This window comes from Buteo buteo, chromosome 15 (assembly GCF_964188355.1).
Source record: "Buteo buteo chromosome 15, bButBut1.hap1.1, whole genome shotgun sequence".
NCBI classification, from domain to species: domain Eukaryota; kingdom Metazoa; phylum Chordata; class Aves; order Accipitriformes; family Accipitridae; genus Buteo; species Buteo buteo.
Window position 1 is genome coordinate 1,296,413 of NC_134185.1, and position 21,822 is coordinate 1,318,234.

The 21,822-nt window shown below is 39.8% G+C and overlaps 1 protein-coding gene across 1 annotated transcript in view; it reads right to left on the reverse strand.

Annotated features, from left to right (window-relative positions):
- LGSN (lengsin, lens protein with glutamine synthetase domain) overlaps nt 1-12,907 on the reverse strand; it is a 62,550-nt gene extending 49,643 nt beyond the window's left edge. The window contains exons 1-3 of the transcript XR_012652983.1: nt 12,888-12,907; nt 9,991-10,104; nt 1,742-1,903 (exon numbers count right to left, since the gene is read on the reverse strand). The gene's annotated coding sequence lies outside the window, so the exon portion shown is untranslated. Of the gene's footprint in view, nt 1,904-9,990; nt 10,105-12,887 lie in introns of the transcript that reaches the window.
- Between the last annotated feature and the right edge of the window lie 8,915 nt (nt 12,908-21,822).

Here is a 21,822-nt window from a genome sequence, read left to right on the forward strand (position 1 = left end):
AATATTGAGAAATCTGGAGGAGGAGCAATTGGCAGTTGAAATTTATTTTAATCAAATTGCAAGATAATTATTGTTCGATACTCCACTTTGATATAGCTTATTTTCTGCTTGGCACATCTGTTAAGCTGTGTTTCAGACCCGTTCTCAGAGAGAATCTGAACGCGCAGATTACTCATCACCACCTAATTTGCTAATGCCCACAATTGAGTACATTTGTACTCCACTATATTTGCACCACACCTGAAACAAACGTAATGGAGCTCAGGTCACAAAGTACACGAAAGCGAAAAGGTAGCATTAGAAAGCTAACAAATTAGGCAAGGGTGAACGTCTGTTTAGGTGGCCGAAAACATTGTCAGTCCCAGGTTGGTTGCTCCCGTCTGTCTGGCGATCCCAGATTTACTGCAGGCAAGGGTGTCTGGGCTGGTCCGCCCTCTTGTATCACCACTGTCACCGACTATCTCCTCCATCTTGCCTGAAAGTAGATTAGAAAAGGAATGCACAAGCCTTTTGGCAGCCAAGTCACAAACAACTAGGTGGTACCTTTGGGGCCCTTAATGGCTTCAGCTGAGACTGGTAGATTCAGAAAGCGTGTCTGCCCGTAGCCTGTTTGATGCCTTTTATTTAATTTACATTCCTCATCCAAGAGTCTGAGTTTTCCGCAGGCAAAAGATTTGTATTGGAATGTGTTTTGATTACCTTTCTGAGGTCAGTAAAGAAAATATTCTTTAGCTAAACAATCATCTCCCTTTGCTGCAAGCTTTCTAAAGATTTTCTTTTTGGTTTATTGAGGCAAATAGGAGCACACATGGTCATATTTATGGGCCGTGAGAGGACGTAGTACAAGAAGCTTCCCTTCCAGGAATGAAACAGTGGTGCAACGCTGGGGTATCATTTTCTAAGCCGCCTGCACACACATGCCCCATCCAGGCACAAAGACAGAGCGCACTCCAGAAACTCCAGGGTTTACAGTAGAACAAAACAGCCAGCATTACCGATGCAGAAACTGATTAGCAAAAAGCAAAACAAAATGCTAAAGAAACACCACTGGTTCTGGAGGTCAAAGAAATTACTTTAGAGCAGCTTTCCTCACCGTTCACTCCTGAATATTGAGTTGCTCGTAAATGCTTCTGCCATAGCCACATCCTTGGACAGCATATACTGAACGCTGCAGCAAACGCTACTCTTAGCTTATTTTATTACTATTTCTATTACTATTTCCTTTCAGCTGGAAACATGGTTTTTTCATCTAATGTTTCAACATGACAGTATTAAAAAGTTGCACTTAAGCATTCTGTAAATAAAAAAATGCTTTTTTTTTTTTTGCTAGCCCCCTCTTTTTTCCCTTTTTTTTTTAAACCAGCAGAAGACTATTATCTGGCTGCAAAGCTGCTTTTTTATTTCGCAATTCTGGCAAAAATTTCCCCTTGAAATGACCGGTTGTAGCTACAAAGCGAGATGAAACCCACGCTCAGGCACAGCGAGAGGCAGCCACCGCGGGAAGGCGAGCCGGGAGCCAGGGGTGAGCCCAGCAGTGGTGGGAGCTGAGCAGCAGCAGCGGGGCGCAGCCCCGGGGGGCTGCTGGCAGGGTCCCCTCAACGGCCACAGCAAGAGATGAACCGGGTCCGGGGTCCATCCCGGGAGCTCCCGAAGGAGCGAAGGAGCCAGGGCTGGAGCCAGGCTCAGAGGCGCAGCCAAGGGGTCCGGCCAGGAGACCAGCCCCGGCAGCGCAGGTCTGGGGTCTGCCCAGGAGACAGGCACTCCTCCACCACCGCTCAGGCTTCAGGGCAAACGAAGGACGGGGAGCCCCGGGGCGGAGGGTGGGGGTCCCAGGGGAGGCCGGTCAAGGCCATTAGGGCCAATCTGTAATGCATGTTACACGTCCTTCTTTATTGCAGCTTTCCTACAAGAAAAAAAAACATTCAGTCCAAGGGTTATACCAGTATCGGTGGTATCAAAACCATTTTGTACAAGACTGACAGTAGAAAGTTTTATCTGATGTTACATTTCTTTTATCTACCTTGAAAACCTTCCAAAAGACTATGTCTTTGTACAAGATATATTCCAAAACTGGACAACATTTCTTATCTTGCCATGTATTAAATTATTATTATTTATCCTTTATAAGGGTTTCAGTGAAGCTCTGTGTTGCGGGTGCTGTACAGGTATAAAATAGAACGCCAGTTTCTACCCCAGCAGACGTTAGTTTCTGCCCACAGTAAGCTTAGCTCAAGGCACTACAATAAATATAAGTAGTAGAAAAAAACGGAAAAGGAAAGACAAAGGAAGTTAGACTGCATGTTAACAAAAGGCAGCAAAATGCATCTGCATCATTTTGGTTTAATTCTTCAGTTGGAAATCACACCTAATTATCAGAAATCCCCTTTGGCTGTTTATCTCAAGTAATATTTCTGGAATACTGTTTCAGCTCAGTGTAAAATTCAACCCACATAATTATTGTTTTATTTCTTTGCCATCAAACATTTTCTAGTAATAAGAATTCCTGGCACTGAATTTAAAACAAAAATGTTTTTCTTAATTGCCCTAGGATCTGACCTAGCATTACCCAACATCCCCTCTGCTTACTGGCTAAGGCAGTGTCTTGTAATAATGGGAAATCCATACAGATCTGCTATTTCTGAAGAGAAGCAGCCAAGGAATGTGAGAGGTAGAGCAGATATTCTGCTCTTCTGAGACAAACTGGGAACACAGCTATCTCTGAGATACTCTCTCTTCAATTCTACAGATCTGTGAATCTGGGGAATGAAATATATATTAGTCACAAAGCTTTAACACGTACAGAAATTATTGAATAAAATAAACACTGCAATGTCTAGCTTAAGTATCTGGTCACCACATATCCTTCTGTTAGATATCCTGATTTTGTAAATAGCCTATAGAAAGAGGTAGGAATGTAGATAATGGAATCACACCCCCACCCCACCCCCTGTTAAAAGGAAGTTTTCTAAAGTCAGCCGAAAGGAATCACTTAAAAAAAAGGGGGGGGGGGGCTGGTCTCTCTTTTGGAGATTTGGTGCCTTTCTTAAACCTGCAGTTGAGTTCACCGATCCCCCGAGACTGAAAACTCAGCCTTACCTGTGGAGGGTTTGTTTTTAAAGCCACATTTTGAAGAATTCGGCAGTGAGGACTATATTTAAATACAAACGAAGGCTGCCCTTTAAATTTTATGTATGAACATCAGTTTGATGTCACATCTCCTTTAGTGAGGTGGATGTGCAACCTCAGCACTCTCCACTACTTGAGGAAATTTAAGCCCAGATAACTTTGGATTGTACCTTAAGCACAGAACAAGGGACTAACTGTATAAAAATGGTACTTGCCATCGTTTTTGCTGGAACACAGAAGAATATAAAAGTCACTTGGCCACACAGCACAAATGCAAGAGGGGACATAACGAAGTAGGCAAAAATGCTCTTTTGGGTGAACAAGAGAGTTAACAGAGCTCTAAGCACTGATCCTTATCCACAGGTGGTTTACATATTTTACCTATGATGGAGATGGATGCTCTAATATCAACATTCATCACAGAAACATGTCGGAATCCAGGTCATTGTCCTCTAGTGCATGCCCTAATTACTACTCTACAGGGTGAAGATCTCTCTTGTGCTCTGTCTTCACAGTCCAGTGAACTGGTCCGCTTTCCTTCTCCAAATGCTTTATTTCCACAAAGAGCATGAGCAGAATGACTTGTCGCTCATACCACTATCCACACTTGGCTGAAAGCAGGCTGCAGAAGAACAGATAGGAATTATCCTTTTCTGGGATTTGTACATCTTTTAGACATAGCTTAAAGAGCATCAGCCCTATAACAACTTATAAGATAATATTAATAATAAATGCCTTGAAATCTTAAATAAAGTAATTCTGACTATTTTTGTCAGGACCCCTACTCACTCTATGGTCTTGTGTTCCTATATGTGTCGGCCTTATTCACACACATCATCCTTGTGCTAACTGGGTCTGATCTATCCATACCAGCTGTACCTGACTGAAGGGCAGGGAGCTTACTGCACTGCTCCTCGCAGCAGGAGGAAAATCCCAGGAAAAATCAAGGCTTTTGGACCCTTAATGTCTTAGGCTCTAGCATAGTTACTTTTGGCAGGAGGAGGATCAAGTACAGTTTAAATCTTGGGACTGGACATCGGTCCCACAAATAAATATAAGCATGTCAAAGGAGTAGCTCTAGAGTCCAGGTCAGCACAATCATGGATGTTGGATGACATTAAGGAAAGCAGGAATCCCTAAAGTCATCTTGTATCCTCCAAACACCAGTTACCAGAACAAGGGCAAAAGTTACTCAGTTTTAGATTCAAATTACTGCAGACAGTGAACTGTTGAGATCCTTGGGCATGCAATTGGGTCAGAAAACATTCCTCTGTATAAACTTTGGGAATTTCATATACTTTTCTGAAGGAAAAATACATGTGAACACCTACAAGTCTCCAAAACTGTTCCCTGGTATGACTCAAGCACTTTTTTTTTTCTGGTTTGCTTCTGAATACAGTATACATACCTATTTTCTGCCTCTCCAAATGCTGTGCAAGGCAGCCTGGCCCTGGCAGCCTGTGCTAAATGAGAGGCAAACAAGACCCCGAGGTGCACGGCTGGGGACGTAAGCCTTTCGTAAATGAACAGGGGTTGTCTCAAGGGAAGAACATATCATGGCTGAGTTCTTTCATACCAGCTAATTCTTTCAGAAACCACACTGAAAGTCAAGAAGTGAAACTGAGTTATTATACCTTGGTCTAGATTTTCCCAAAGAAATAACCCTTCTTTATAATCCTTATGCAAACGTAATTCAAGGGGTAGCTGCAAGATACAACAATTGCTTCTAATAGGAGGCTCAGCTGGTTTTCTGAATGTGGGATTTCACATACAAGTTCAGAAATCTGCATCTGAACCACGAAGCTTTCAGCAAATTATGTTGTTTCCTAGTGTTTCTTTATCCTTTTATTTCCTTAATTCCCTCTTTCTTTACTCTTAGGAAGAGCCATATGTACATGGAATGTTTAGTTACACGGATTCTTTAGTTTTTCATGAGTCTGCATTGCTCTTCACACATATGCAAAGGACTACAGGTTGATAAAAGGCTGTGAATTCTGAAAGTTTAATTAATTTTCATGTGAATTCTGATTCAATTAAAGTTTTACTGAAAACATAAGATTTAGTCTTCCCCTTTCACTATACTCTTCATAAGTCTGTCTTCCAACCAGGCAGCTGAAACAACACCTCGTGACTGTAACCTCTACACACTCTTATCTACACTGATATGAAAAAAAAGATTCTGTGCACATTGCTCAGAACTGTTTAGGGAATAAGGAATGAGCAGAATCAGGAATTGCCCCAAATACTGGTCAAATAGCAAGCTGGTAAGAAATCCAAATGGTAACTTTCTGGTTGCCAAACACAGCGACTAGGAAAATACTGGACACAGCATCAAATAAAGCACTTTAGCTGACAAATTATTTGTTGCCAATATTTGTGAAATATCTGAACATTAAATATGTTTGGATAAATTAGGATTACTCTGGTAACAGAAACGGACTACATTTGTCAGAGAGCTTATTTAACAAGAATGCTACTTTGTCAGCAAGTCCTTATCTGTAGGAAAAGCTAATGAATGTGCCTCATGAATTTTTATTTTATTATTCTAATCTCAAAATTCAGTGTTGACTTGAAGTCAACAACTCTGCTCTATTCGTGTAATGAATTTCTATCTTGCATAACAAGACTTTGAATCATATGTATATAACAAATATGTCCAAGTTTAGGTGCATAACTGAAGTCCAGGAAGGAAAACAGAACCATAATGAGGCTCCAGAGGTTCAGTAGAGTTAATGAAGAATAAATACCTAGAATTGTTTGTGTTTCTTTTATGTTGGTAGATTAAGAGAGAGTTCAGCTATATTACATATTTCCACTCAGATGTATTTTCTTCTATAAATCATAACAAATTTCAGCCCCTTGAAAGCCTCAATTTTTATTTATGGGTATTATAGCAGACTACACCTTTAAGAACATGCCAGTTGCAGATATTTAAAACTGCTTTGTTCCTCTAAGATGCATCTCTTATAAAGCAATCTCCAATTCCCATACCCCATTTAAACCTTCTCTGAGTTTAGTATTTTTCACCCAAGCCTAAAAACTTCTACTCTTAACCAGCCGATATTTGACAGACACAACATGCAATATTCTGACATCTTTTCCTAGACAAAGAAAATTCAGTCTCCACAATAACTCTAAAGATGGCTCATAGTAAATTTTGTCTATTGCTCAGAGATTAAATTCTCTCTTATTTCCAATTAAGAACAGCTATCAGCTGGTAAAATTGCAAAGAAAAATACTAGCAAGTTTGGCAAGGTTGATTCTGCCTCTTTGGTGAAAGTTAGGTATTCCTTGACTTGTCAGGTTTCACACAGTGAAGCTGAGATACACTTAGTTTCTATTTCCTGCAGTTAAAACTATATACGTTTAAATTTTGTGACATCTCTGCTTCTCTGTTATCCGATGATCCCAAATGGATCACTGTTACCTATGTACAGTAGTATGTCTAACCTATAAGGGTAAGGAGCATAAAAGAGGCCAAAAGAGGGCTACAGGAGAAAAAATGTTTCTGTTGGGGAAACACAATACCTTGTGGGGCCAAGACTATAAAATATAGAAACTGTAGTCTTGGTATCCAAGAAAATGGGAAGAGATTGATCAAAATTTCATTCCAGCCTATCCTCCCATAAGTTTGCTGAGCCCTTTTATAGGGTACCTTTCCATGAAGCTACTCAATCTTACGTAACGACTCCTGTCTTCACGATCAAGACATATTAGCGAAGATTTGCGGTGAAATGCATACTGACTTTTAGCTCTGGTTACAGTGATATCCAAGTCTTCTAAATTGGTAGTTACTGTGGATCTCTAGACACTAGCTACCTGAATCTTGATTTTAAAAAGTATAGTTTCCAGCTTTCATCCTCCCATGTCAATCACCAACATGGAGTCTGGAGTATTGCTTAGCCCACAGTCCTCCACTGAAACCACAGAAAGGTGGTCAACTGAAAACATTGCCTGGAGAGACTCAAAAAACAGCTTCCTGCTACTTTCCTGAGCTTTTCTTCAAGATAGATTAGACACTGACAGGTGTCAAGTCTGGACTTTTCAGCAGCATAAGCATGGCTGAATGCTAATCCCAGACCGAGAACTATATATTATTTCTATTATCATGAGCATTAAGGAATTACCATTGAAACTCCCCAAGGAATTTAGATTTTCAAGAGGCTTTTGAAAAGATTCTTTGACAAAGGCTCTTTTAAAAGAGTTCAATGTCAAGGGAGGAAGAAGGAAAGTCCTCTCATGGATTAGTAACTGGTCAAAGAACAATCAATAAAGATTAGGAATAAACGGTAGATTTTTCACAAAGAAGGAAGGTACCAGCAGAGTCCCTCAGGTATCTGTGTTTAGACATATGATATCAAACATATTCTTAAATTATGTGGTTAAGAGGTAAATAGTGAGGTAGAAAAATCTCCAAATGGTACAAAATTAATTACGACAGTCAGCACTGGAACTGACAAGTACAAGTTGCAGAATGGTCTTACGATACAGAATATCTGCATGGTAGAGGGGCAAATAAAATTCGTCCTTCATGAATGCAAATTCTTACCTATCATTGTGAAGGGAAACAAAGCATAAGTTGACAAACATAATACTAGATTTCAAATGACCATGAGGAAGGTGATCCTGGAAGTAGATCTTATGGAAAGTTCTCTGAAAACATCTTTTCAATGTTCAGAAGTGATCAAAACAGAAAATAGAATAGCAAGAACTATTATGAAAACAGTAAAGAATCAAATGGAAATAAAGTACTGTGATTCTACCCCAAGGGGAACACAGTAAAATCAGAAAATAAGTATAATTGGGGATTTGGAATGTTTCTACATGGGGAGAGATTAAATAAACTAAGATTCTTCAGTATGGAAAATAAATAAATATGTGGAAATTGGAGAGAAGTATGTAGAAACTGTGAAAAGCATTGAGAGGGTGAATAGGGAATAACTATTCACTGTTTCCCATTACACAAAGACAAGGTGGGACAAAATGAAATTACCAGGCAACTGGTTTAGAACAAATTAAAGGAAGTATTTTTCATGTGACACATAATTAAATTGTAGCACTCATTGCTGTAGGATGTTGTGGATGCCAAAAGTATAAATGGGCTCAAAAAGCAATTAAACAAAATTAATGGAAGAATTCATGGAAGGCCTCCATCCTGAAAGTCCCCAAGTTTCAGATTGCTGAAAGTTATAAGGGTATAACCACGGGAAAAGTCATCCTGTGCTTGCCCTGTTTTATTGCCTTTCCCAAAGTATCTGCTAGTAGCCATTGTCAGAGACAGAGCAGTGAGCTAGACAGATGTTTGTCCCGATCTAACAAAGTTGTTTGTAAACTTTGGCACAAGAATTCAACTGTTTTTTTTCGTTGGAAGTAAGAACACCACCCCTATTCTAAAGTGAGCCTATTTTAAAACAAATGTCATGGCTGGACTTTTTATCAGTGGTTGTACAGTGGTTGCAAGCTAATGATGAAATTACTGGTTTGATGCTGTCCCAACTCCAGCAATGAGTAGAAGCTCTTGTCATTTGATGGCTGTTTTCTGTGATAGAATTGATGGGGTCAGTCTGTTTCCCAGAGATGAGATGATTGCATCCTAAAGCTGTATTCACAATTAAAACTCCAAACGAAAAGGACCTTGGTTCAACATACTGCAGCCCTCTTCATTAGCAAGGCACATTGACTGGGGTACATCACAACGCTTGCACTGACAACCATTGATTGTGTGCCAGGTCTTAGGATCTGCTTCTGTAAACTCTCAGTAATGTAATTGGAGAGTAATCTTCTGAAAATTACTTATTGATACTATCCAGACTTATTCCCTGCACCTACCCGTTTTCAGGACTGGGACCCCTGCCTAATTTTCAGCAGCCTAGGGAATGAACATTTCAGACCATTTCTCCTTTCAGAATCCATGGAAGAGCTTCAACCTAGACAATAGCAAGTGACAAGGCAGATGTTAGTGTAGGGAGTACCAACGGAGCCCATGTTAGCAGACTTCATTGCTTTCAGAGATGAGGCTGAACTGAAGTTTTGCCTATTCATTTAATACATGTTTTCCTAATGGATAAGGAGGCATTGTGCTGTTGAACAGCCAAGGGAAGGTGATGGGGTAGGCAGGAAAAGGAAAAAACAGAAGCAGAGATCCTTTCACATCTTTATTACTAATGCTTTAGTTTATACGATGCCCCCTGAACATAGTGGAGGATTTAGAAATCATTGAAAACTAATAATTAGTTCAGAAAAGACAATACTACTGAGTTTTAATGCTGATAATAAACCATTTCCTTTATTTTTTTAAGCTGTGTAGCTCTTTTTCATTTTTCTGCATGTTTTGCATAGGAGCGTACTTCCTCCTTGACTACTCTGAGGAATTTAAATACTATAATCACTATTTTGTGGAATATACTTCTTTTTCATCAGTGCTGTTAAATACTGTTGCTTGGAAGCTAGGCAGATTACTGGACACGTGGACTCTGAGGCATATCATGCTCTGTAGAAACAATCACTGGCAGTTCAGATAGCACAGATGATAAACCAGATACAGACAAGCAATGGATTTTAGATCCCTGCCAAGGAAAGATGTCGATCAAGTTCAAACACTGACAAATCCATAACTATGAGGTTCCACAAGAACAGAACAAGCAAGCCTGTTTTCCAATAGTTTAATAGGGTTTAGTTGCTCAATGTATTGGGAATAGACAACCTCTTGATAGCTGCAAAATTCTGGATGGTCTGAGACATGATTACATGCTTTCTGCCAGTTTGCTTTAGTCAAATTACAGCACAGCGACAACAATGTCTGAATTACAAAATTCAGGCACCAGATAGCTGTAAATTTGCCAACAATGTCAAATCTTCACTTACTGCTGAAAGGAGCCTATGAAAGCTGAAGTGCAGATGAAAAGGCAGCAGTGGGAGGATGGCAGGAACTGCTTGCGCAGACATGGCACTGGGGTTATGTTTCACAGTGATCAGCATCTGAAAGACATCAGAAAGCAGCTAATTGTCTGTAAATTACTGTCTTTACCAGTTCAGCAGGGCAAATTCTAACCTAATGATATTTAAATTCAATGCGCCTGCTACACAATCAGACAGACCATAAATTAATTCTTTTTAAATTACAGCTTTCTCACTAGAAAACAAATAAATGAGAGAAAATAATGTTTTAATTTGCTTTTTCAAAGCTAAATTCATCGTCTGTAATGTTTACACGTTGATGGATCACTGAGGTGTAGACTCACTCAAATGCCACCTAACAATACTGCACCCAAACTAAAAAGGACTGATTTAGCTGGAATCTTGTAAGAGGTTTTCACTCCAGCTGTCCTTTTCTGCCCTCTTATGAGATAACTGCTAACTTAGCACTGTGGCAAAAACAGCACATCCCTACAGATTTTGATCATATTCGCTTAATTCACTTCTTTTTCCAGTTTTGGTTTCACTTGTGATTTAGAATTGAAGCGCATCTGTGAAAGGGATCAATTCTGTTCTGCAAATTTTTGGGAGGCTGATACAGCTATGAAATAGAAAATAATTTGTGTATATCCTATTTCTCATTCTCTGTCTAAGGGTATGAACACTTCACTTTTTATCATGCTCCTGCCTTGAACCTCTCCCACTGTTCTGAAACAAGCTGGTTTGTCAGTCTAGTATTTCAGTCCTGCTGTGTCTGCTATGCCTTCAGAGGCACTTAAATAAACTGTTTAATCCTTTAAATACCATGGAAGTGTTTCTGCTTGGCTTTTTGCTACACATTATTGTCTTTGCTGTACCACACTTGCTTATTCAAACTCTTTGCAACAATGTTTCTTTCCCAACCCCTAAGAAAAAGGGTAAAGCAACCACCTTTCCTCCCATTTTTTTCCTATTAGGTTATTAGCACTGAGGTGTTTGCAATCACAATCTGCTGGCAACACATCGTGTTAGAACTTATGAGACATGAAACACCTCACTGCCAAGGCAGGTCTATGCTATACATTTTGATAAAGTGCTAATAAATGCTTTTTGATAAATGTAACCATACATTCTGAGTAGCTGGTAAATACAGTGAGCTATAGCTGCATGCTGGTGTCTTTCAGAGGCTGATACCTCATCCAGAACACCTTCCTTCTAAACAAGTTCTTTGCCTAGGCACAACCCGATCAGACAAACCACAGCAGTTCCCTGGTAGTATCATACGCGGAACAGCACAAACACTGAGATACAGGGCTGGTCCAACGGAAATATATACTTCTGCTGATGCCTTTTACCTGCGTCCCCTGTGAGACACTAAAGCCATATTCAGAATAGTCATCCAGTGCTCTCGGGTTTGATGCCCTGAGTGCAGGGGAGGATTAAATGAATGTTTGAAGCTGTTACTGACTTCAGCTGTTTGCCTCACCTCTTCTCTGAAGGACCACCATGGACACCTGAGGGACCTCAAGAAAGGAAGGGCATTTTAAGGGTTTGCAGAAAACCCTATCAGATCTTCCAAATTATGAGAAGACGGCTTCATCATTTGTGGGGATGAAGACCTTGTTTCTGGATCTGTTAATGGCTTTTCTGAATAGCGCACAAGCATCTCCTAATGTGTAAGGCTATTTGTTACAGCAGAAACCAAGGAAAATTAGCCTCAGTGTCCACAGGGGTCTCTACAGCTAGCCCAGGTGAGCAGTACTCTATGACTATGTATGTGTATCTGAATGTATATGCTTTGGCTTCTGTTTTCCTTTGTATGGGCACACGACTGGGCCCTGGGTGCTCTGCGAACAGGGACATCTTACGGGTTGGGCTTACACCCATTTTGACTCTAGAGATAGAGTTATGAAGCAATAGCTGTGAAGTCCAGCTCAGAATCCTACTCCAGGCTCCATCTCGTCTCTGGAGCCATGGCCTGTCTGTGCAAAGCCCACATACACCCCATATATCAATTGTCCCTGTCACATTACGGCCACTGACTGACTGACTTCACAGACTGAACACAGTCTTTCCTTCACATGCAGGCACCGAGCTCTTTCCTATGACTCTTCAGTCTCTTCCACTTGACCTATCCTATCACCTCTGGAAGTTTCTCTCCCCAAGCAGAATCAGTTAATCTCCAGGGAAGGAATAATAATCCCCTCCTTGCAGAAGGATATCCAGCAGACACAAACATATTGCTAATCATCTCATGGCATGCACGCTTAGCAAAACTTTGCTTTTCCAGTGACCCACAGATGATAATATTTCTTGCCTGGGTGCTTGTCTTTCCTTGCAGTACCACCTTTTGCAACATTACTAGACATATGCATCCAGTCTTCTCCTGGCTTGAGCAAATATTTGTTTTCATGTACTTGCCTGAAATGGACCGGTTGCCCCCCTTGCTGTGCTAGGGTTGACCACGGTCTTAGGTATTCCAGAATATCAAGGAGGAAGACACTCCTGAGCTCACAGCAGAGCACAGCAGGCAATGAAACCAATTCTCCAAGACCTAACACAGCCTTAAGTAAAGAATTGCTAATAGCCACTCATTCTTCCTTAGCATGCGATACATGGGAATGTCACTGTCCCCATTTGAAACTTCTGCATCCGTTCACAATCCTTATAGCACAACTCTCTGCTAACATTCATTTTTCTCTTTAGAAACTCAGAAATTGAGTGGAATGAGGACGGGACTAACAGAGGTGGTGATGAGGTTAGCAGGTCCCAGCCAGCCAGTCCGCCTGGAGTGCACAATTTCCGCACTGTAAGTGTCCCACTGAGCTCAGCAGTGATTCAGTGGCTGGACACACGTCAGTACTCACACGCTTGAAGCAGAAACATGATCACCCGCAGAAGTCCTTCCAGCGTGGTGTTCATGGTCGCGCTCCAGCCCAGGTGGGAAGTTAGATAGAAGCAGTGGCTACGTCTGGCAGAGTCGGCTTCCAGTGCAGCTGCCTCCTGGGGCAGCAGCTGAGCTCTGAAGCAAAAAGCAGACAGGAAAATGCTGGATATGGCAGATTAGTGGAAAATAAAGAGAAGGTTAGACACAAGACAACTCAAAAGATCACATAAAATACACATGAAATACTGGCACAAAAGCACAGTATACGATTTTTCCAATACAGGCAGTGAGCATTCATGACCTGACCTTGCAAGTACATGTTGAATTGGTCCTAATCTGCTCTACCAGATAAAGTGGCTCTGTACAGATATGGCATAACTACTTTTATCATTAGACTTCATAACTATGTCTAAAATCAAATAAACTCTATGTTCTCAAACCTGCAAGTTTTATAAATTCATATTAAAATTCCACCAGATACAAAATAGACTGTCTTATTTTAATAGAACAATCCAGATTCATTTTTGTTGAGACTTATATTTATTGAAAAATAACACGAACAAGAGCTTTTGCTTTTGCTTTTATCTCTTTTAAAACACCAACTTGAGAGCTTTTTCACTAACAGACTGTATATACATATATATACATACACACACACTACTATAGATATATATATGCTAACCTCCTGACGTTATGGGAATTTCAGCATCCTATGATTGTGACTTATACACGATGCTGACAAAACAATAGGAAACAGCCATGGAAAGGATCTCAGAAGGTTATTTAGTCTTTCTCTCTCCTGCAGTGCAGGATCAGTTTTGTCACACAGTGAAGTTTGTCTATTCTGTCCTTAAAAGCTTTCAGTGATGGATATGCCTTGATCCCCATTAAAAAAAAAAAAAAAAAAAAAAAAAGAAGTTTCAGTACTAAGGTTGGAATTAAAACATTAAATTTAAAAATCCTCAAGACAGAGTACAGTCTTTTCTTCTCCTTTTGTTTACGTTTTGTTATAATAAAGTTCAGTACATTGTTTTTCGCCTGATTTGAGGACTTGAGACACTGCACATTTCTTATCAAAAGCAATAGCACTTAATAAAAAAAGGACTTGGGTGGTATTGATTACAGTGACATAGAATTCCACTAGCCTAAATCCTAGTAGAAAGAAAACGTCAGAAAGACTCTCATTTACCTAATGAAAAGTACATTTACTATAATTTTTGAGATTTTTCAGATCTCTATTTACTAGATTCTTTCTATTAACTGTAAATGCTATCCCAAAGTCCCTTCCAGCTGACTGAGGCTAAGCTGGTGGTAAGAGACAGGCAAGTTAATAAATTCAACTTATTCTGCAATTAAAATTGCTTGGCTATGTATGTGCAGTGAAAGAAATCTTAACTTTCTTTATCTTCATGATTGGTCCAAGACTAGAGAGTCGTAACAGAAATACTAAGATTGGTATGGGCTGAATTACATACAGACAAGTTTGTGTGCAAAAGCACCAGAAGAAGGATTCGGGGGTACCGGTGGATGAAAATTTGGACATGACTTGGCAATGTGCGCTCACAGCCCAGAAAGCCAACCACATCCTGGGCTGCATCAAAGGAAGCGTGACCAGCAGGTCGAGGGAGGGGATTCTGCCCCTCTGCTCCGCTCTGGTGAGACCCCACCTGAAGTTCTGCGTCCAGATCTGGGGTCCTCAGCAGAAGGAGGACATGGACCTGTTGGGGCGGGTCCAAAGGAGGGACACGAAGACGATCAGGGGGCTGGAGCCCCTCTCCTGTGAAGACAGGCTGAGAGAGTTGGGGTTGTTCAGCCTGGAGAAGAGAAGGCTCCAGGGAGACCTTATAGCAGCATTTCGATACTTAAAGGGGGCTTATAAGAAAGATGGGGACAGACTTTTAGTAGGGCCTGCAACAGGACAAGGGGTAATGGTTTGAAACTAGAAGAGGGTAGATATGTAGTAGATGCAAGGAAGACATTTTTTACAGTGAGGGTGGTGAAACCCTGGCCCAGGTTGCCCAGAGAGGTGGTCGATGCCCCATCCCTGGAAACATTCCAGGTCAGGCTGGACGGGGCTCTGAGCAACCTGATCGAGTTGAAGATGTCCCTGCTTATGGCGGGGGGCTTGGACTAGATGACCTTTAAAGGTCCCTTCCAACCCAAACCATTCTGATTCTATTATTCTATAAGAAATAATAGAGCAAGAGCTAAAAGAAGGGCCTGTGTTGATGGCAAAGGACAAAACTGACAGCAATCAAACTGGCAAAGATTAAGGAATGTGGTTTTGTCAAGGTCAGACACCCCATGGTCTCATAACAGGAGGATGGCAATAAAGATACATCATATTATATGTATCATTCTTGTTCCTCTTATCCTAACAGGAAAGCAGATTGTAACCTTAAAGATACCTGAAATGAGGAAACAAATACAACTGCCAACACATTGTCTAAGACTCATGGAAAGTGAAATTAAATTCTGAGACAGAAGAATCAGCCTAAGCTAATGACTGATTTCTAAATGGTATTGAAGAGCAGTCCAAAACCCCATTTGTTATCAGCAGTAAAGAGGAAGCCAAGAGATACAGTGAGGAATCAAAAAACAATATCCTTTTTCATCCACATAACACACAGACAATCCTTGCCAGACCACCTGGACATACACATCTCTGTGCTTGGGAGTATGTGGGTATGAGTGAGTGAAAACTTAGGGCTGACTGAAAGAATTTTTTTAAAAATAGTTTTCTGTAAGTTCTCATATGGAGTTTTTTCACATAAATTTTCCACAAAGCTGAGGAGAAAAGGGATGTTCATACTGAATTTTTTGTAAATGGTCCCCAAAGAGAGACCAGTTAAATAAAATGTATAATCAATTGAGCAAAGAACTTCTTTAACAAATTTGTTCCTTCTGTGAGTGCCTTGACCATGAGGCAATAGAGTCATAGTGCTGACTAAATTATTTATTGATAAGAGAATTATCATCATTATCTCTTCCGTTAGCTATGTTTTAGAAAGTAGAGCTAGAGCTCTGATTGAATTTGAAGGATCTCAAATCTTTATGTGGAGTTAGGCATATCTGGAGGAAGGTTTTCAGATTGGATCCCTTTGAAAACTTAACAGCTGTTTTGGGTAGTTTTTTGATCCTACTACAGCAAAGGTGGAAGCCAAGCACTGAGCTGCTTAAACTGGGACAGTGTAGAAACAAAAACTCTGAGCACCAAGGAAACAGTCAGGATGACTTGCTGAAATGAAGCACTTACAGCTGCCACATGAAGGTTTTTGATGTATGACTGCACTGAGTATGAGATTAAGACACCTAAATGTAAGTGTTTTAGGTATCTAAGCTGTGGAACTGTATTATTTGCTAGTGAGGTCATAGCCTTAATGCCTGCTCTAAGGTGAACTGAACTGCTCTTTTAGACTCCAACTGTGTTGATTAGGTTTCCATCGACTATAATGGGGTTGTAGGCATGTCTGTATGCATCTAAATATAAAAATCTAAATTTAAGGGTCTTAATGTCTAGACAAGTATCACTGTCATGCATATGTCTTGCTCTAGATGCCATTGGTCTCTCTTTGCATGTGCCTATAAATCACATTTCTGCAACAGTTTGTTTAGGAATGTCCCTCTATTTTTCATGACTGACAACATTTTTACTGTGACCAATTTGTAACTTTTCTCACTTTGTTGAAATAACAGCATTGAAGATTGTTAATTCATGCTTAAATTATATATTTCTTGAATTCAAGTTTCATTTTGTGTAGTAGAACTGTTTCACACAGTTAAAAATTGGCATATTCATAACTGCTGTAGTTGTTCGGTGGTATCTATGCTTAGCATAACAGGGTACCATACTCTGGGTTAATGTTTCTGGAAAGTTTAACAATGGACAGACTACGTGACATGAAATTCAGTATACGTGGAGCAATTATTTACTGTTTAGCTGCCACAAATCTTCCATTATTCACAGATAACATGCCATGGAAAAATGTTCAGATATTTCTATTGTAATGGATCAGGTTGCATTTTTCTTTTTATAGTGAGAGTAAACTCTTGTTCTTGGAAGTCCTGACAACAATGATATCTGAAATCTCTTGTTTAGTCACATAGCAACATTCATACCTAACGATAAAGTAAATTTCCCCTGCATTTGGCTGCCAATAGTTTCAGTGCTGAATAAAATACTCCCAGTTTCCAAAGAATGAGATTAAATCTGCCCTTTTTTCATGTGATTCTTGCTTGTAAGCTCACTATGACTGTACAGTTATTAGAGTACAAGTAGAAATCAAGACGTTGGGGTTTTATTAACAGTTCTTTGCTGACTGTTCAGCCCTGTGCAGTCCCTTAACTTTCATTTCTGTTTTGCTTTGTGTACGGTATTCATGGTATAGTCCAGAATCTCATATAATTCAGCATGAAAACAAATTTTAACAAGTGCTGTAGATGTCACAATGTTGCTTTTAAAATCTATTTTACTCATCTTAAACATCACTAAGGTACTGAGTTTTGAAGAAAGTTCTGATTATTCTTCCTGCTGTTACACACAAACACCCGTGGAAACTTCATGTTGATTGTGTTTATGTTTGCCCTGATTTGGGTCGCTTTACAGAGCTCCAGGAAGAAGCATCTGCTTTGCTCCCTCCCAGTGGTTACGTGCGAAGCCAGGGAGACAATGCTGGGCAGGCAGTCCCATGGGAATACCTCCTCCCAAATGGGCACCCCTTCCCATCCCCTCAACTGGAGCTGGAACCTGTGCAGTTTTACACAGGGCTTAGCATCCTTCCACCCTCACACCTTTGGCAGAGCAGAACACGAACGGGGCTCTGAGCAACCTGGTCTAGTGGAAGGTGTCCCTGCCCATGGCAGCGGGGTGGACTAGATGATCTTTAGGGTCCCTTCCAACCCAAACCATTCTGTGATTCTATGCCTTCTTTGTTGATTATAGCACTGTGGTCTTGGATACTCCTGCATGTTTTTAGTAACTTTTTTATTTCTTTTGATTTACATCCAAAAGGCATATGTCTAAGTGCAAGGGAAATGAGCTCTAGCAGTGACACGGATAGCCTTCCACTAGTCCACATATATCCTGGCCATGGTGTAGTGCACAGACAAATTTTAAAGTCCCATCATTAATTTTTCATGCCTGTCAGGAGAGGTATGATGTAAAAAACATCTACGGAAAATGTAAGATGAGTGGCAGAACATGAAACTATTTTCTTTCTTGCTTGTGGTAGCAGATTGGGGATATCCTGTTGCCATTTAAATCTGCCAAAAATGCCAGAAGTTGCTATGTAAAATATCCTCAGGATAGGTTGTCATTAGCCTAAATGCTGAAGTGATTCTTTCTCTGTTTTGATACATCAGTATCTGTTAATGTTTAATACCTGCCTACTGTGATTTTTGAAACACATGATTTTTTTAAAAGTTGTAGATTTTATCCTCTGCTTACATAAATCAACTTTAGCGGCTTGTTCCATTTTGCCCAATACTGCAGCTGAAAGTCTTACTTTTCAAAGTTGTTACAATATATAAAATATACTGAAACAGAAATCTAAGTCTGACTCTCCTATATCCCAGTTTAAAACTACTCCATTGTCTTTTCTCTCTGTACCAGTGAGTAATTATGTTATAAAAATGAAACTGTGTCAGTGTGGTTTTTTCTCTCCCCTATATTCTGTTGATTAAGGTGTTCTCACATAAAAGGGGAAGACTGCTCCAAATCCTGATACATTAAAATGAAAATCTGAATATACTTTTTTTCTTCTCATGAGTGCCCCAGCTATCTCTTTTTTGGAGAGAATGTGTATATCCTCTACCACACAGAGTGTAAAAGTCTTTATTGTTCATCAGAAAAGGTACGAGAGCATCCTCTAAATTGGTCCCCTAAGAGAAGACAGCTGGGAAGATGTCTGGTGTGGCAATCCTGTCAGGAGATAGTTTTCAGTGTAGGTCCCCAAGGAATGCAGTGAAATCCAGCGTAAGGTTGCAGAAGCACCTCAGTGGCAGAAATTCACACAGTACCTGAATTGCAGGAGTACGTGTCTGCAAAGTTGAGGAAGTTGGCACTACCTGAGTGAAAGACTTTTGCATTAAGCATCTTTCAGTATGAGACGTCTGTCTCAGATGATGGAGAGAACTGTTATCTCCGCAGCTTGCGGTGATTGTGGGGAAATAAATGCCTTAAAAATTGCAAGGCTCTGAGACCAACAGATAAACAGTCTTTCATGGAGCTTTCTAGGATAACACACTGTGTTCAGGACCTATGAGAAAATGCTTAGTCTAAACAGATGGACAGTGCAAAATACTGGGGTGGAAAATTCACAGATGGCACAGAAATATTCTGAGGAACAAAGCCAACATTTTCAAGTATAAATCCTCAGAAGCCTTGCACACAGTGAAAGAAGCATCTTGTCTGAAAGAAGCTGTTCAGAAGTGTTGGCTCCACCAACACAGACTGCCCCTGGTTATTTATTTTGGGTTTAATTCTAGTTTTAGGACTTAAGTGAGCATTCAAGCTTGAAAATGTTCATCTGTTGCTCACTATAATGCTCCAAACCAGGAGTAAGGTAGGTCAAGCAAGTCATGCCATGAAACATTCACACATCGTAGCTGCTCATGGAGCCAGACTCCCAGGTATCACAATCACTTTTAATTATCTAAGGAGGCAATAGAGCATCAAGCATTTGTTACACATGGGCATCAGCTGATCACTTTGGCCAAAAATTTGTCCCACGAAAACAGCAAACATGAGAGTCTGTGTGAAAATAACTAAAAGACATTACAGCCAGATTCCCCTTCTCTTCCTTTTCCCTCTTTTTTCCCTCTCTTTAGTTTATATTTTCCATTTGGCAAGAAAAAAATTCCATTTTTTTCTCTCATTTAACCTCCTTTCAGAAATCGTATTCCCAAGCAATCTTCCTATTTCCCTAATCCTCACTCAGTAACTGCTACAGTGGTGTAAATCAGGCTTTGGAATCAGCATACTGAAATCCTCCTGTGATTGACAAGTCAATGGATCAAGTGTATTCAGATTTCTGAAGGCGGTATTTCCTATCTCTGACTGACAGAATGAGTTCAGGATGGATGATTTCAACCTCTAATTTTTTTTTTTCTTGTAACCCAGCCCAGATCTTTTTTTTTTACTTGGCACCTTATAACATTAAAATTTCTCATTTCTCCTCCTTTCCTCTTCCTGTCCTCTTTCCCCAGTGCTGTCTTTCCAACCTTATCTCTTAGCTCTCTTCTTTTTTCTCTTCTATAAGAAAAAGATCAAATTAACTTACACTATTTCTTCACTGGTTTTATTTATATTTAAGAAATAAAGCTCTCTGATGGTACAAGGAAGGACTTTTTTAGTTGAATACAGTCACACATTTTTAGAAATTGATGACAAAGAATGATACAGTATTTCACTATCTTAGTTTATGTAGTTCACAAAACAATGTTATGCACTTCAGAATATGTATCAAAACATGTGGTTATATGTACACTCTACCTATACATATACATGTCTGGAAGGATGGGCAGGTGTAGGCATGTGTGTGGATGTATATTATTATTTCAAAAACAAGACTAGAAATGTACACTGGAAATCTGTCGCAGAAACACATAAAGCCCCCAAATGACTGAACATTTACTTTCCAGAAAGCAACTGGTTTATGATTAATTCCTGCATTTACTATAATAAATAGAGTGGTTATTAATTTCTACCCATAAATGAATGTCTTTAAGGCTTTTTCTTCTGTGCAGGCCATATGTCAATACATTCTTTCTTTTTGAAAAGAAGATAAAGTTATGAATATCAAGAAGATGTCAATATTTTACTAAATTTGGACCAGTTTTGCAGCTGCTGAGGGTAAATTCCATGTATTTTCAGTAGAAGTTTTTCTGGAGAGCTGTGGATTCAGCCCCAGTGTTTCCAGTGTCTCACCATGATAGACAGAGTATACTCCAGTCACAAATAAAGCCATCTAATTAAACCCATGACATTTCTTAAACCATAGCACATTTGAAAGGCACTTAATTTATTAAGCAAAAGCATCCATTATGAACATATGATCCTTGAAATGAATTCCCAAAGTATATTTGGAGACAGGCAATCATACTGTTGTGTGGAAATAACTAAATTTTCTAAATGTTATATCTTCTATTTTAAAGCCCTTGTCAGCATGTTTAGAATAACTACATGTCAGAAAGTTATATAAAGGAGGGTGAGCAATTAACAGTGTGTAATTCAGAAAGGAACCAGAATACCACTGAGTTTGGAAACCTAAAGAAAGCATCTCGCCCCCACCAAACTTTCCCTCATTCATGATTGCTACACAGCAGCTGTACCCCTTTTTCTGGGCAGTAAGAGAGATTTTTATGGAAGAGTTGGTTGAAATGGCAATTTCGCCTTTCACTGCCTTATGATGATGAAAGCATCATGTATTTAAAACCACTCATGTAGTAGTTTGAAGAACTTATTTTGTTGTTTTTCTGACTCCTCTGTGGGTCTTGGGCAAGCAAGTTGGAGGATGGCTTTAGAAAATGCCTGTATAGCACAGACCCAATATGTATTCTCTTGATGGAGGAATCCCAGGAGGAACAGCAGTGCTGACATTTGACACACACGGGTTATTAAACTACATCTCAGGGAGCATATCAGAAGTGGATTTGCCAGCCATGCCTCTGTTAATAACAATGAACTGCAGTAGCTACTGTCCTTACTAACTACTGGAAAGAAAGTTAATTATTAAAATTATATGGAAAACAATTCCATTTCCCAATAGCTTTCAAGATTACTTTCATTTTGATGCAGAGTGAAAAGAAAAACAAGTAGATCTTTTTCCCAAATTAAATTCTGTTGAAACAACTCTTTGAATTTCAAGAACTCAAGCTGTGTGATCACTAGAAGTAATCAGAGAACCCTGCCAGAG